Source organism: Lagenorhynchus albirostris, chromosome 15 (assembly GCF_949774975.1).
Source record: "Lagenorhynchus albirostris chromosome 15, mLagAlb1.1, whole genome shotgun sequence".
Classification (NCBI taxonomy): Eukaryota; Metazoa; Chordata; class Mammalia; order Artiodactyla; family Delphinidae; genus Lagenorhynchus; species Lagenorhynchus albirostris.
The window spans coordinates 78,260,964-78,277,036 of record NC_083109.1 but is presented as its reverse complement, the minus strand read 5'-3'; the positions used below and the strand labels follow the sequence as shown (position 1 = coordinate 78,277,036).

The 16,073-nt window shown below is 44.8% G+C and overlaps 1 protein-coding gene across 2 annotated transcripts in view; it reads left to right on the top strand.

The window, feature by feature from the left end:
- The window catches only part of LIMK1 (LIM domain kinase 1), a 54,539-nt gene extending 46,603 nt beyond the window's left edge, over nt 1–7,936 (top strand). Inside the window, exon 18 of one of the 2 annotated variants that reach the window (XM_060123412.1) lies at nt 7,832–7,936. The gene's annotated coding sequence lies outside the window, so the exon portion shown is untranslated. Of the gene's footprint in view, nt 1–441; nt 453–7,831 lie in introns of those variants that run through there. The other variant, XM_060123411.1, reaches the window with a different exon arrangement.
- Nucleotides 7,937–16,073: the final 8,137 nt, after the last annotated feature.

Genomic DNA, 16,073 nt, shown 5'->3' with positions numbered 1-16,073 from the left:
AACATTTCAAACAATTTTGCTAGTAGAGTTTTCTGGTTATCCTAGCTGACAAATCAGAAACATATGGGGAGATTTTTCAGAACATGTTTCCTAGTCCTTCTTCCCCTGCCAAAATTCTGATACCACCTCCTAGAGAGTCTGCCAAAATCTGGGTGGAGCTGGGACCAGAAATGGGGTGGCGGTGGGGATCATTCCTGTATAATTTGAAAAACAACACAACTCACTTCCTTAATGTTCTGATTCCGTTCCTGGTGTCTTAGACTTCTGTGCCTAATGCAGTTTCACGGCCCACAGGAGATACCGGGTAAAGATATGCTGAATACATGACTGATTACTGACTGATACTTGTGTTCAGCATAACGCCCATCGTGCAGGTCCGACATGTGATTAAACTAGATAGTAACTGCTCGATAAAGATCATTTTCCCTTCCCCTAAAACAGGAAAGAGGAGCTTACCAGCACCCCATGGGCGTGGCAGGCTCAGGTTAGACTACTCTCAAGGTGGACAACCTGCATTCCAGCCTTGGTCCAGGTCTCTGAGGACTGTGATGGAAGGCACGAGGGAAGCACGTGAGTTGGCCTGGATTCCATTCTGTGGATTTTCACCCTCATGCGCCTGATGAATGGGCCAATCAGCCTGGAGGACAGGCCCTAGGGGGTGCCTCACAGGTCTGTATTAGGCCCTACCTATTTATCTGTTTGGGGGGTGACACAGAGTTGAGAAGGATCAGGACACCTTAGGTGACAGTCAGGACCCTGGATCCCCTCTTTTGCCCCTTAAAGCCTCAGCTTTCCTTCTCCATCCCCTCCCTACTCTTCCAATCTGTCCCCAGCCCTTTCCTGACTCTGTCTCTCTGCAGACGACGACTCCTTCAGCAGGGCTGCCCACACCAGCGCCTCCAGCTCATCTCTCCAGGTCACCAACCCATTGCAGGAAGACCCAAAGGCTCTTCAAAGGCCAAGTGCACAGACACAGACTCCCCTTCCCCCAGCATCCTGCCCTCCTTCTGTGATCCCAACTCCAGGGTATCATCCAACCCACGCAGGCACCGTGAGTCACCCTGGACTCCGCCCTCCTCTTTCCAAATCTGTTTAGACCAAGTCTCCTGGATGGAATCCACTTCTGGGTATGTCTGCAATCAGGCCTCTGCCTTCCACCTTCCCTCCGCACCATCACCTGAGGTCAGTCACCAGCGTGGCCCTCGGGATCATCATACCTCCTAACTCAGCTGCAGCCTCTAGTCCGGGGTTGGTGGCCCTTGAGCCTGATCAGGGCCTCAGACTTGTTTTGTCTGCCTCCAACTGTGGTTTGCTTTGCTTCTGCTTTTAAATGAGCTAACACTATCAACTAGAAGATCTCACATACAAGGAAAGAATTCTGGCTGCTCTTGAGTAATTTGCGGGGCCCAAATGCATGCTGTCCCCTTGGAGGGGCTGTTAGCTGTCCCCAAGTGGCAGCTGTTCCCTGATGATCACAGACCCCTAACCAGTCTGCCTTGCCCCTCAGGGCACTTGAGACTAAGGCTTTTCTCCGGTCTGTCATCATCCTCACTGCTCCCAGCTAAAACTCAAAGTTGACGCTGTCATTCAGCAGTTTGTCCAACGTCCTGCAGAGGAAATCAGCCTCTTTAACCTGGCATTCGAGTCCCTTCCCCAGTCCACCCAGGCCAACCCTCCAGCCTCACCCCAGTCCTTCTCCCCTGGAGAAGCACAGCTTACCCGTCTCACAATTCCCATACACATCCTGCTTTCCCAAACCTTTCTGCCTGTAATTGGGCTTTTGTTCCTACTTAGTTTACTTAAGAATGATTGTACTGGACCATATACACAAAAGTGAGTACACTGAATATAAAACATTGTCTCGATGAATGAGCGCTGTCTTGGAGGAAAGGCTCTTTTTTTTTTTTTTTTTTTGCAAACTTTTCATTAGGATAAATTTCAAATACTAAGAAATAATAAGTTAATGAGTCCCTTCTGCCCACTACCTATATTCAACAATTGTTAACATTTGTTGATGTATGTATAGGGTTAGCTTGTTGGTTGGTTGGTTTTGCTGAACTATTTGAAATCAGTTTGCAAATATCATTACGTTTCACTTCCTGAATATATCAAATACCTAAGCATGCATCTCCTAAAAGCACATTTTCTTCAAAACCACAAAACCATTATTAGACTCAAGAAAATTAACAATAATTCCCAGTATTATCTAACATCTAGTCCATAGTCAGTTTCCCCAGTTTTCTCAGCTAAGCATTTCTCAGCTGTGTTGTCATTGTTGGTCACATCAGGATTCAGTTGAGGCTTTAGGGCAACTTTGCATGTTGTGTCTCTTTGTTCTTGTGCCCCCACCAATCCTTTTGTCCCTGACATTTTTTTGTCCCAGGCCAATCATCTTGTATAAATCCTACCTTCTGGATTTGTCATGTTTCCTTGAGGTGTCATTTAACCTTGTTCCTCTATCCCCTTTACTTCCTGTAAATGGGGAGGGAGGTTAAATATAAAGGCTTGACTGGGCTCAGTTAAACATTTTGACAGGAACATCTCATGGGTGATGCGGTGTAAATAGGGGAAAGGAGTTTGATTTAGTCTCCATGGTTTTCTGCTGTTGTTGTTGTTTTCGTGGCAGTGGCGCACAGCATGTGGGACCTTAGTTCCCCAACCAGGGACCAAACCCATGCCCCCTTCCGTGGAAGCACAGAGTCTTAACCACTGGACTGCCAGGGAAGTCCCAAGTCTCCATGTTTAGACTGATGTCTGGAACTGGTGGACATTACAGGGAAAAAGGGAGCTGTGTACAGACATCAGAGCTGCTGAATGTGGCATGGGCTGCCTTGTGAGGTGGTGAGCCCTCATCACCAGGGGCATCCCAGCAGGCGCTGGTGGACCATCAAGTACATTGGTGAGGAGTCTGCTGCTTTGGTTAGAGTGCCAGACCCCCTCACCCGCTGGATACTTTAAGGGGTGCTTTTGCTCGTCACAATGACTGCAAATGTTGTTGATAGACAGTGGACGCTGAGAGCCTTGCAACTTGTGGGACAGTCCCATAAAAAGAGCTGTGTACCCAAGATGCTGTTGAGGACCCTGGGCAAGGGCTTGGTTAGAAAAGGGGCTTTCGAACCACTTTTAGCGATGGAGCTATTTTTCAAACAATAGCTTCACAGAACTGAGTACACAGAATAGAATCACGGTGCTTAAAGCTGGGGTGGCTGCGCTGTGGCCCTTCTCCAGAACCCTAAGGCACCAGAGAACACATGTGAAAACCACAGAGCTGGGTAACCTGAGATCCAGATGCTTCTGAAATTCTCTATCACAGGAGCGGGGTGGTCCATTCCAGGCCCACGGCTACCATCACTCACGCTGTGGGTACCTGCAGGCAAGTGCTGGCCCTCTCAGGCTCAGGTGAGGGGACAGCAGTGCCCACTTGCCCTTACAAGGACTGCAGGAAGCGTGGCCCAGCCAATGCCTGGCTTGTGGCGGGGGCTCCATAATGTTTGTTAAAGCTTAATCTGAAACTCATTTGTTTTCTTGAATAAGAAATACATTCACATGGTAGGAAATTCAGAAGGCACACGCAATTATACTGTGGCTTCCCCAGCGGATGGAGGTTAATGCTCTTCCCAGCACACACTTCTTTTTAATGGGCGTGTACTCCTCTGTGTTTTTCTTTCCATCTCAGAATCTCAGATCATTTCATTCCAGTTACATGGAAAGGTTTCTCATTCCTTTTCTGTAACTTCTTTTTTTAAGTATAATATACATATATAAAAGTGAACGTAAGGGAAAAGCTCAATGAATTTTCACACACCCAAGAGACCAGTGCCCAGATGAAGAGGCAGATTCCAGCCTCCCAATGCCAGCATGTGCTACCCCAAAAGTAACCGCTCTCCTGACTTCTAACACTGGAGTTTCGTTTTGCCTGCTTTTGGACTTTTATTATAGAAATAGACTCAGTATGTTCTCTTTTGTGTCTGGCTTCTTTCATTCAACATTACGTCTGTGAAATTCATCCACACCGTGTGTAGTTGTAGCTGATTCATTCTCACATTTGTGAGCTACTCTGTTGAATGACGTGACTATTTATTCATCTATTCTACTGTTGCTGGGCTTCTGGGTGTGTTCCAAGGTTTTGTTGTACCTAATAGTGCTGTTTGTGGATCAGGCACTGCCCAGGAACAAATCCAGCTCCCACCCGTGGTGCCCTGGGGAAGCTGGTGGGTGCATTTTGCAGTTGCACTGTCATTCATTCCTGTGGCAGGGGTCCATGAGTTTGAGTTTCGGCCCAGACCCCTCATTACAGCTCCTTTATATTCCCTCTTACTATCCCTGTCCTCAGGCGGCCGTGGTTTACCCAAGCCTCAAATCTTTCTGTAGTTCCCAGAGAGCTTGCAGAGAACAAGATTATCCTGCCCTCCAGGCACTCCCTGTGAAACCCACATAGCCCTTGAGGAAGGGCGTTCACAGCCTTGAGGCACAGCAGTTGTCTTTGGGAAGGGGAATTGGGCGGCCTGAAGCCCAGAGAGCCGGGACGGGAGGACAGACCTCTCACCTTAAACCCCTGGATGAATTTTGAATATTGTGTGTCATGCATATAAAACTTACTCTTTTTTTTTTTTTTTTTTTTTTTGCGGTACACAGGCCTCTCACCGCTGTGGCCTCTCCCATTGCGGAGCACAGGCTCCGGACGCGCAGGCTCAGCGGCCATGGCTCACGGGCCCAGCAGCTCCGCGGCATGTGGGATCTTCCCGGACCGGGGCACGAACCCGCGTCCCCTGCATCGGCAGGCGGACTCCCAACCACTGCGCCACCAGGGAAGTCCTATAAAGCTTACTCTTAAAAACAAATGTTATACATGTGTGTACATATACACATAGAATACGTATATTAGAGTGTTTGGGGAACATAGACGTCGGGCTTTCTAGGGGAGGTGACATTTGAGATTTTGGCTTTTAAAGAAAATGAGCCCATCAGGAAAGCGGGTTGGGGGTGATAGAGAGGGCCTGCGAGGAAGAGGGAATGGCTAGCGTGGGCAAAGGCCTTCAGGCTTGGGAAAGCGGGAAGAGTTTGGGGAATCCCGAGATGCGTGAGGCTGTAACGGAGGCACCCAGGGGAGCTGGAGCCCCTGGAGGAAGAGCCTCCAGGGAGAGTCTGGGGTCAGGAAAGGGCTGAGGACAGAATGGAGGAGTGGGGAGGGGATGGAGAAGGAAAGCTGAAGTTTTTAAGGGGCAAAAGAGGTCATCCAGGGTCCTGTCACCTAAGGTGTCCCTGATCCTTCTCAACTTTGTGTCACCCCCCAAATAGATAAATAGATGGGGCCTAATACAGACCCCTGAGGCACCCCCTAGGGCCTGTCCTCCAGGCTGACTGGCTCTTTCCTCAAGCACGTAAGGGTCCAAATTCACAGAATGGAATCCAGGCCAACCCACATGCTTCCCATGTGACCTCCATCAAGGTCCTCAGAGACCTGGACCAAGGCTGGAATGCAGGTTGTCCACGCCCTAGGATTAGTCTGACCTGAGCCTGGGGAGGTGGTGAGCTCCTGCTTCCTTTCCAAGGCTGCACTGTCCAATATGGGAGCCACCAGCCACATTTGGCTATTTAAATCTCAACGTCAACTGGTTAAAATTAAATAAAATTTAAAAATCAGTTCCACAGCCACACGAGCTGCCTTTCAAATGCTCAATACCTCCTCAAGGTGTACAGAACAGAAATTATATCAAATGCTCAGCTGAGGTCCCAGGAAAGAAAGAGAAATCCCAAATGCCAGAAACAAGAGGGGACTGACCCCGACAGACGACAGCTAATGAGCTCACCCTGCTTCTGGGGTGAGGATGGGGTGAGAAGCAGGGGCTTGTGCTTAAGCGCATGTGGGGACAGAAGACAGCCTTGGGAGCACACTTAAGGTCAGGGCAGGTCCTGAGATCTCTGTATAAAGCTGGACCCTTGAAAAGCCGCACTCTCGGCAAAAGGGCGAACTTGAGAAAAAACGCCCATCTACAAGGAGGTGACAAGCAAGCCTGTCTGTTTCAGCCTGAGAATCCAAAGCTCCCAACTCAGCATCGCATGGTTTGGGATGTCAATTTACTGGACAGGAATGGTCCAGAAACTCCCAACTCTAAGCAATGACATAAACACTGAACATAGTCTGGTGATACTTCTGGGAGCTAAGCAAAAAGGGAAAAGCTTTGAAGCCATGCTCCCAAGACCCAGGCTGCAACAGGCTCTACTGGAGGAAAAAAATAAAAGAACCCACCACCCTAAGGGTGAGCTCATAGCAAGAAGTGTCACAATCCCTGGGGGAACGATCCATGAGGATTGAAAGTCAGAAGACACAACAAGTACAAGATAACAGGCCCAGGGTCTCCAGAACACAGAAGGGTCTGACAGAGAACGCAAAGTAAGTCTGTTAGAGATGAGTGGTTGCCTTTGGGGGGAAGGAGCGGGCCTGAGAGAGGCTTCTGGGGGTACTGGATGTTCTGTGTCCCGACCCAAGTGCTGGTTACATGCGTTTGTTCAGTTTTGAAAATCTACTGAGGTACATACCTATGATTTGTGTACTTTTTCGGATGTATGTTGTAATTCAATAAAGTGACATAATAAATAATTAAAGGAAAAATATTAGGAATCAGAATTCTAAAGAATAAGACATTATGGGGGTGGAAACAGAGGAGGCAGGTTTTAAGAAGAATCAAACAGAACTTTTAAAGATGAAAAATGGGGACTTCCCTGGTGGCACAGCGGTTAAGAATCCGCCTGCCAGTGCAGGGGACACGGGTTCGAGCCCTGGTTCGGGAAGATCCCACATGCCGCGGAGCAACTAAGCCTGTGCGCCACAACTACTGAGCCTGCTCTCTAGAGCCCGCAAGCCACAACTACTGAGCCCATGCGCTACAACTACTGAAGCCCGTGCAGCTAGAGCCCGTGCTCCGCAATGAGAGAAGCCACTGCAATGAGAAGCCTGTGCATCGCAACGAAGAGTAGCCCCCACTCGCCGCAACTAGAGAAAGCCCACGCACAGCAATGAAAACCCAACACTGCCAAAAATAAATAAATATTAAAATAAATAAATTTTAAAAATAAAGATGAAAAATGCACTCAATGAAACAAATTTTTATAAGGGAAATGAGTTATGTAACAGGTTAAATGTACCTGAAATGAAAATTACTGACCTGGGAGACATATCTGAGGAACAGATTAAATGTGCCCAGAAAGCACAGAAAGCCAAAATGGTGGAAAATATAAAAGAAAAGTTAGGGGACATAGAAGAGAGAATAACAAATTCGACACAGGTCTAATAGGTTCTATAAGGAGAAAGAAAGAATGTGGGGAAGACAATATTTAAAGAGAGAATGATTACTAATTTTCCAGAGTTGATCAAAGACACAATTTTAAAGATTCAAGAAGCAGAAACTCTACCCCTGCTCAGAAACAATAAGTCCACATTAATTTTAATAAGTATTTTATTTATTTAGCCGCTCCTTGCAGCTTTCGGGAACTTAATTCCCCAACCAGGGATTGAACCCAGGCCACAGCAGTGAAAGCACCAAGTCCTAACCACTGGACCACCAGGGAATTCCCAATAAGTCCACATTTAGAACCATCATAGTGAAAAGGCAGAACAAAGGCCAAAAGAAAAACTGTTTAAAGCTACCAGAGGGGAAAATGCTGATAATCTGACAGTGAGATTGACAGCAAAACAACAGCAACATCAGGAGACAAAAAGGGCAAATGGAACATCATCATTAGATTCTACAGGAAAATAATTCCCAACCGTGGAATCGATACCCAGCTTAGTCATCATTCAATATTGAAAGTAAAATAAAATTTTTTTCAGAAACGACTCAGAGAATTTCTCTCTCATAAATCCTTTCTGAGAGTATTATAAAGGATGTACTCCAGGAAGAAAGAACTAGAATTCAGAACAAAGTGGTCAGTTGCAAGAAGTGATGGGAACAAAGACATGATTAGTACACATGTGGACAAATCTAAACAAGCCTGGACTTTTAAGAAGACTAATTTTGGTGTTGAAAATAAAATACTGGAAATTGATAACTTTTGAGATGTTGTATTTGTTTTTTTATAAATTTATTTATTTATTTATTTTTGGCTGAGTTGTGTCTTTGTTGCTGTGCACTGGCTTTCTCTTGTTGCAGTGAGCGGGGGCTACTCTTCATTGCAGTGGCTTCTCTTGTTGCAGAGAATGGGCTGTAGGCGCATGGGCATCAGTAGTTGTGGCACACAGGCTCAGTAGTTGTGGCTCATGGGCTCTAGAGCGCAGGCTCCGTAGTTGTGGCACACGGGCTTAGTTGCTCCGCGGCATATGGGATCTTCCCAGACCAAGGATCGAACCCCTCTCCCCTGCATTGGCAGGTGGATTCTCAGCCACTGCGCCACCAGGGAAGCCCCTGTATTTGTTTTTTTAGGTGTGCCCTAACCTAGGTGCCACGAACTGGGTGGCCTAAAACAACAGAAGTTTATTATCTTGCAGTTCTGGAGGCCAGAAATCAAGGTGTCAGCAGGGTTGATTCCTTCTGGAGGTTCTGAGGGAGAATCCACTTCACGCCTCTCTCCTGGCTTCTGGTAGCTGTTGGCATTCCTTGGCGTTCCTTGGCTTGTAGCTGCATCACTCCAGTCTCTGCCTCCATCCTTACATGGCCATCCCCTCTGTTCTTTTTTTTTTTTAATATTTATTTATTTTCTTTATTTATTTTCTTTATTTTTTTGGCTGCATTGGGTCTTAGTTGCAGCATGTGGGATCTTTCATTGCGGCACGGGCTCCTCATTGTGGCGCACCAGGGTTCTCTCTAGTTGTGGTGTGCGGATTTTCTCTCTCTAGTTGTGGTACAGGGGCTCCAGGGCGTGTGGGCTCCAGAGCACGTGGGCTCAGTAGTTGTGGCACATGGGCTTAGTTGACCTGCGGCATGTGGGATCTCAGTTCCCCAACCAGGGATAGAACCTGTGTTGGAAGGCAGATTCTTTTTTTTTTAATCAATTATTTATTACTATTATTATTTTTTTATTTTTATTTTTTAAATTTTTGGCTGCACTGGGTCTTCATTGCTGCGCGGGCTTTCTCTAGTTGCAGCGAGCGGGGGCTACTCTTTGTTGCGGTGTACGGGCCTCTCATTGCAGTGGCTTCTCTTGTTGCAGAGCACAGGCTCTAGGTGCACAGGCTTCAGTAGCTGTGGCGCATGGACTCAGTAGTTGTGGTGCACGGTCTTAGTTGCTCCGCAGCATGTGGGATCTTCCCAGACCACGGCTCGAATGTCCCCTGCATTGGCAGGCGGATTCTTAACCACTGCGCCACCAGGGACTCCCTGGAAGGCAGATCCTTTACCACTGGACCACCAGGGAAGTCCCTCCTCTGTGTTTCTATCTCACATCTCCCTCTGCCTTTCTCTTCTAAGAATCCCTGTCATTGGATTTAGGGCTCGCCCTAAACCCAGGATGATCTCATCTCTAGATCCTTAACTTAACTACATCTACAAACACCCTTTTTCCTAACAAGATCACATTCACTTGGTTCAGAGGATTAAGACTTGTTTTGGGGGACTACTATTCAACTTACTACAGATGGCTAGAGAGTTATTAAAGAGTTGTAGGGTCCTTGTTTTGTTTTGGATTGATTTTAGACTTTGTGAAATCAAATATGTGTGCTGGAAACTAAATGACAATTTCCCAAATATCTGAAATAAAATTATTATAAGTTGGGAAGGAATAAAAAATTTTGACCAATTTAATAGAAGATAGAACCAAAGAAAGGCAAAGAAAAAGCACAGTATATAGAAAGCACAAAATAGGATGACATAAATAATCTAAATATAGCAGGACTCACAATAAATGAAAATGCACTAACTCACCAATTAAAAGGTAGACATTACCTGATGACATGCTGTTCATACTGTTTAACCATATACTATTTATGAGGCCCACCTAAAAATATAAAGATTCAGAAAGGCTAAATATAAAGGGATGAAAGAAAATGTGCTAGGCAAAGAAAGCTGGTGTGCTTCTGTGTGTCCTACACATTAGTAAAGACATTTAAATAGACTTTGAGCCCTCCCCACCCCCCCAAAAAAATTAGGAATAGAGAGAAGGCTCACTACATAATGTTAAAAGGATTAGCAGACCAAGAAGATAAGATTATTTAAACTCGTATGCAATAGCAACAAAGAGTCTCCAAATATACAGTGCCAAAATTACAGAGAATAAATTGCCAAGTCCACAACCACAGTGTAGAGATTTTAATATACGTCTCCCATTAGTTGAAAGCTAGCTCAAGCGGACAAAAATTAGTGAGGACACAGAAGAGTTAACCTACCTTCACAAAACTCCATATTCAACAATTAGAGACTACACATGGAACATTTTCAAAAACTGACCACATGATAAGTCAGAAATAAGCCTTAGGGACTTTCCTGGTGGCACAGTGGTTAAGAATCCGCCTGCCAATGCAGGAGACATGGGTTCGAGCCCTGATCCGGCAAGATCCCATATGCCGCGGAGCAACTAAGCCCATGTGCCACAACTACTGAGCCTGTGCCCTACAGCCCGCGAGCCACAACTACTGAGCCCACATGCCGCAACTACTGAAGCCCGCGCGCCTAGAGCCCATGCTCCACAACAAGAGAAGCCACCACAATGAGAAGCCCACGCACCGCAATGAAGAGTAGCGCCCACTTGCTGCAACTAGAGAAAGCCCACACACAGCAATGAAGACCCAACGCAGCCAAAAAATTAATAAATTAATAAATAAATAAATTTTAAAAAAAAGAAAGAAGCCTTAATAAATGCCAAAAATTTAATACCATACATACCATCTTCTCTGGTGATAATAAAATGAGAAATCAATAAGAGAAAACATACGCAAGTCCACGCACATTTGAAATTTTAAAATACACTTCTGAGTATTTTACCGATCAAAGAAATGAAAATACCATGTAACAAAACTGGTAGGATGTGGCTATAAAAATATATACTAATACTTAGGGGAAATTTTTTAACCTTAAATGTATATGTTAGAAATAAAGACCAAAAGTCAGTGAGCTGGGCATCCAACTCAAGAAGTTAGAGGGAAAAAAACAAAATAGAAAAACCCCAAAGGAAAAAAAAAGGAAACAATAAAATTGAGAACAAAGAAACAAGATAGAAAGCCCATAAACCCAAAACTGGTTCTTTTAAAAGTCTAATAAATCCCCTGATGAAAGAAAGAGAGAGAGAGGGAGGAGAAAAACTATTGGAAAGAAAAAGGGCCATATTATAGATACAGCAGAGACTGTACTGTGAACCACTTTATAACATTAAATTTGAAATTTTAGATGGAATAGATAATTTATCTTAAAAATATAACTTACCAAAATGTATTCAAAAATGTATTGAAGAAGAAATAGAAACCCCTAATAAACCTATAACCTTTTTTTTTTTTTTTTTTTTCTTTTTGCGGTACGCAGGCCTCTCACTGTTGTGGCCTCTCCCATTGCGGAGCACAGGCTCCAGACGCACAGGCTCAGCGGCCATGGCTTACGGGCCCAGCCGCTCCGCGGCATGTGGGATCTTCCTGGACCGGGGCACGAACCCGTGTCCCCTGCATCGGCAGGCGGACTCTCAACCACTGCGCCACCAGGGAAGCCCCCTATAACCATTTTTTAAATGGGTCGTTTGATACCCAACCACCAATTGGTCCTAATAGGAAAATAAATAAATTGAGGTTCAGGCACATAATGCAATACCATAGAGGTGCTAAAAAGAATGAACTAGTTTCACAAACGTCCACACGAATACAAGTAAGAAACAATTTGGAATGGAATCATGTGCAAAAGGAATTGTAAAGTCTGATAACATTTCATAAAATGGTAAAATACAAACAATAATCATATCTATTCCTTAGAGATGAAGGGATTGACAGTTAAGTCAATGGCAAGTGGTGAGAGTCTGCAGGCCAGGAGGACTTGGGGGCCCAGCTGGCCTGGTGGGGGTCCATACTCAGCTCCAGTGCCTGGTACCATGGAGAAATGAAGGCCCAGGGTCACCAGATCTTCCCAGTTTTTGAAAGTGAACAAGAAATCAAGGCATTTATGTGAATTATGTTCCAATTCTTTGAAAGGCTGAACTTGGGGAGGGGGGATCTTCCATAGGAGGATCACATTTGGTCTATGGCCCCCCCAGTTTCTGGCTTTTGGCCCAGGCCACAAGAAGTTGGGTCTGGGTTTGAACAGGAGCTCTGGGGAGAACAGGCTAGATCAGCCACCCTGGAAGCAGCCTAGATTCTGCCCAATGAAAGCTCCCTGGCTTAGGCAACAGGCTCTTAGATATGACATTTAAAGCATAAACAACTAAAGAAAAAAAATAAATTGGACATCATTAAAATTTTAATGTTTCAAACACCACCATAATGAAAGTGGAAAAAGAAACACCCCACAAAACTGGAGAACATTTTTGCAAATCATATCTGATAAGGGTCTTGTATCTAGAATAAAGAACTCTTACAGCTCAATAATAACAAGACCAATAATTCAATTTAAAAACAACGGCTCTGATTACACATTTCTCCAAATAAGATATATAAATGACCAATAAGCACATGAAAAGATGTTCATAGCCATCAGGAAAATGCAAATCAAAACAACAACGAGATCCCACTTCATAACCACAAGATGGTCATAATCAAAAAGATAAGTGTTGGGGATGAAGGGGAGACATCGGAACCCTTATATACTGCTGGTAAGAATGTGAAAGGGTGCAGCCACTTTGGAAAACAGTCCACAAGTTCCTCAAATAATTAAACGCCACCATTTTCACTTCCAGGCTTATACCCAAGAGAAGGGAAGACACACAAAATCTTGTACACAATATTCATAGCAGCATTATTCATACTGACCCCAAATGGAAACAATGCAAATGTCCATTAGCTGATGAATGGATAAATAAAATACGGCATACCCACACAATGGAATTTTATTTCACAATAACAAAGAATGAAGGACTGCATGGATGTACTACATGATACAGCATGGATAACCTTGAAAATATTATGCTAAATGAAAGAAGCCAGTCACAAAGGATCACATATTGAATGATTCCATTTACATGGAATGTCCAGAAGGGACAACTCTATAGACAGTAGATTAGTTGGTCTCTGACTCTGGGAGAGCATATGGGGGTTGGGGAGTTAGGCTAAGGGGAGCAGAGTTTCTTCTGGGTATTGAAAATGTTCTGAATTGATAGTGTTGATGGTTGCACAATTCTGTGACTATCCTACAAACCACTGAATTATACACTTTAAATGGGAGAATGGCATGGTATGTGAATTATATCTCAATAAAACTATTAAAAATAGTACTAATGAAGCACATGAATGGTGCCATTGTTGAATCACAGGGTCTTTTTGTCCACAGAGCACCAGTGGCTGCGGAAGCTCTTTGCAATGCTACCCAAGTTGAGGCATGGGAGGAAATGGGATGATGAAGAAAGGGTTTTAATCAAACTCCAAATATTTTCATCTGATTCCCAGTTTTCATAGAAGCAACCAGTATTTATTGAACTTCCTCTATGAGACAGTCCCTGCTTTAGGTGCCAAGACTTCATCAGCCAGCAAAACAAATTCCCTGCTCTCGGGGAAGATGGACTTTAAATAAGAAAACAATAAATAGATAAGAAGTCAGGTGCGACAAGTGCTGGGAGAAAGAACCACCAGAGCAGGAAAGAGAAAACTGGAGGCTGTTGCTATTTCGAACAGAGCAGTTAGGAAGGCTCCTTTAAGCAGAAGCCCAAAGGAAGCAAAGGTGCATGCCATGTGAGTGTCAGGGGGACAGGCAAAGCAAAGGCTTGAAGTGGTGAAGTGATCAGGGTGCTAGAGGAAGAGGAAAGAAAACAGGGTGGCTGGGCAGACAAGTGATGGGAAAGACAGGGAGGAGGGGCTGGGAGGGGACAGAATAGGGCCTTTAGGCCATAGTAAGGGCACTGGCTCCTACCCAGGAAGATGGGAGGGTTGGAGCAGAGAAAATGACATGCCCTGATTTAGGGTTTAGAAAAAACACTATGACTGCTTTGTGAAAAATGCACCAAGGGGGCAGAGTTGAAGCATCCTTCTTCTCCAAATAGTTTCACCGCTTATTTGATATATTTGAGATCTTTTTAAACAGTTTTTTTGAGTTACTTCACAAAGTCTGCACAGTTTTAGTGCTAGTAAGCTATAGTTTTGGTTACAAAGAAAGCATATTCAGTACTCTTTTTCTTCTTTATTTTCATCATGTATAGATAGAGATTTCATTTTTAATTTTTCTCATATTCACATTCACTTGTTTGGAAAGCCTTTGACCTAGAGTAACACGTGCTTGTAACAGAAGCTTTGCAGTAGCTCAATACAGATGCTTACTGAGATTCACGCAGGGCCAGATCTGCGTAGATTTGTAGAGTATCAGTATGTCTTTTCACATAAATTGACTAAGTCATTGATCTTAATCTCAACATAAAAGTGATTCATATTTGAGGTTATTTTAGATAGGTTAACAGCATTTCACCAACAAAACATCGTTTCGAAACTTAAAAACAGCTGAATACTGAAAACTGTTATCACAAGGACTATCGTTCTTTTATAGGCAAAGAATTGACAGATTAAACAATTTGAGGTCACACAGCTAGTAGTTAAGTGGGTTGGCCAGGATTTAAACACAGGCAGTTTGAAATGCAACCCACAAGCTTCACTACACTATAGGTATCTCAAAGAAAGTGGCATCTGAGATGGGTCCTCTAGCAGGTTACACCCCCAACTCCCAGGATTAAAGAGAACTAGTAAAGGCTGGGATATCCACTTTTGGGAAGGAGTTAGGGAACAAATTAGGATCAAAGCTCATGAGGACAATCTCAGGAGAGTTTGGGCATCTAGCTTTGCCATGGAGGCAGTCAGCACATTTATGGAACTTTCTAGGGTTGGTCTCAATCCTCTGGATCCTGTGTGGGACACAGGTTGTGTGCTAGAGACCAACAGAAGGGGAAAGGGCCTATGGATAGTAAAGCTTAAGAGTGTGGCCTGAGACTGGCCCCGGGTGTTGCCCAAGTAGAGAAAAGGCCATTAAGCCTGGTGGGAGGGGATGGCCCCTGGATGGGCCTGGTGCTGGGAAAGCCCCAGACATACACCTTCCTATTAGTCTTCCCTCCTTTTACTTCATTCATGATAAATCACTCTCTTCTCCCTCACGCAGGGCCCTGTAGGATGACAGACCTCTCTCAACACGGGTTCCTATCCTCCAGAATCTCACCTTGGGGTGACTTTGGACTGGGAGACTTTGCTTCTTATTTAATCCTTACAATCTGAGGAGGTGGGTGATATCCTCCTCTTATGATAAAATGATAAAATTGAGACATTAAAGAGGTTAAGTAACTTGCTTGAGGTCACACAACTAGTAAGAAGCAGGGCCCAGATTACTTTGGGTCTATTGGATAGTAAAGTGGTTTTATTATCAATACTTAACAAAGATAGAGACAGAAAAGCAAACACCGAGTTAACAGCTGCCCTGTGAATGCCAGCACTGGGATAAAGTAGCAGAAGTGCTTAAATATAACAGTACTGGGCATACGTTGCAAAAATTCTGAGGTTCTTCTAAATTCTTCCTAGACACGGAAGGGTTTGGCGGATCCAATATTACCACAATCTCAATCACAAACTGGAGAAATTACCAGTGTAATGAATTCTCATTGCACATCCATTCTTTGCGATTGCTAGCTGGACTTCACGTCAGGATAGAATTTTCTTCCAAAAGCAAGATGCACCAACTCGCTCGCAGGTTCAACGACAAGCTATACTCCAATCTCAACACCCCTTCCCCACCACCAATACCCAGGCGGCAAGTAGATCCTTGAAGGCAGGATTCAATAAGGGCATCCCCATTGCCTCGCACGCTCAGATGCTGACCCCAATCTCACCCTTCCAGGCCTTTCGCCCCCTGTGCATTCTCAACAAATGCTCAGCTCTGCGGGGTCTCCGTCCTGGGGGAGGTAGACCTTTCTTTGGTGTTAGCAAGCGACGCCCTGGCCGTGTAGGTGTCGGAGTGGGACCTCCCCGCCCCCACCGTGTAAGT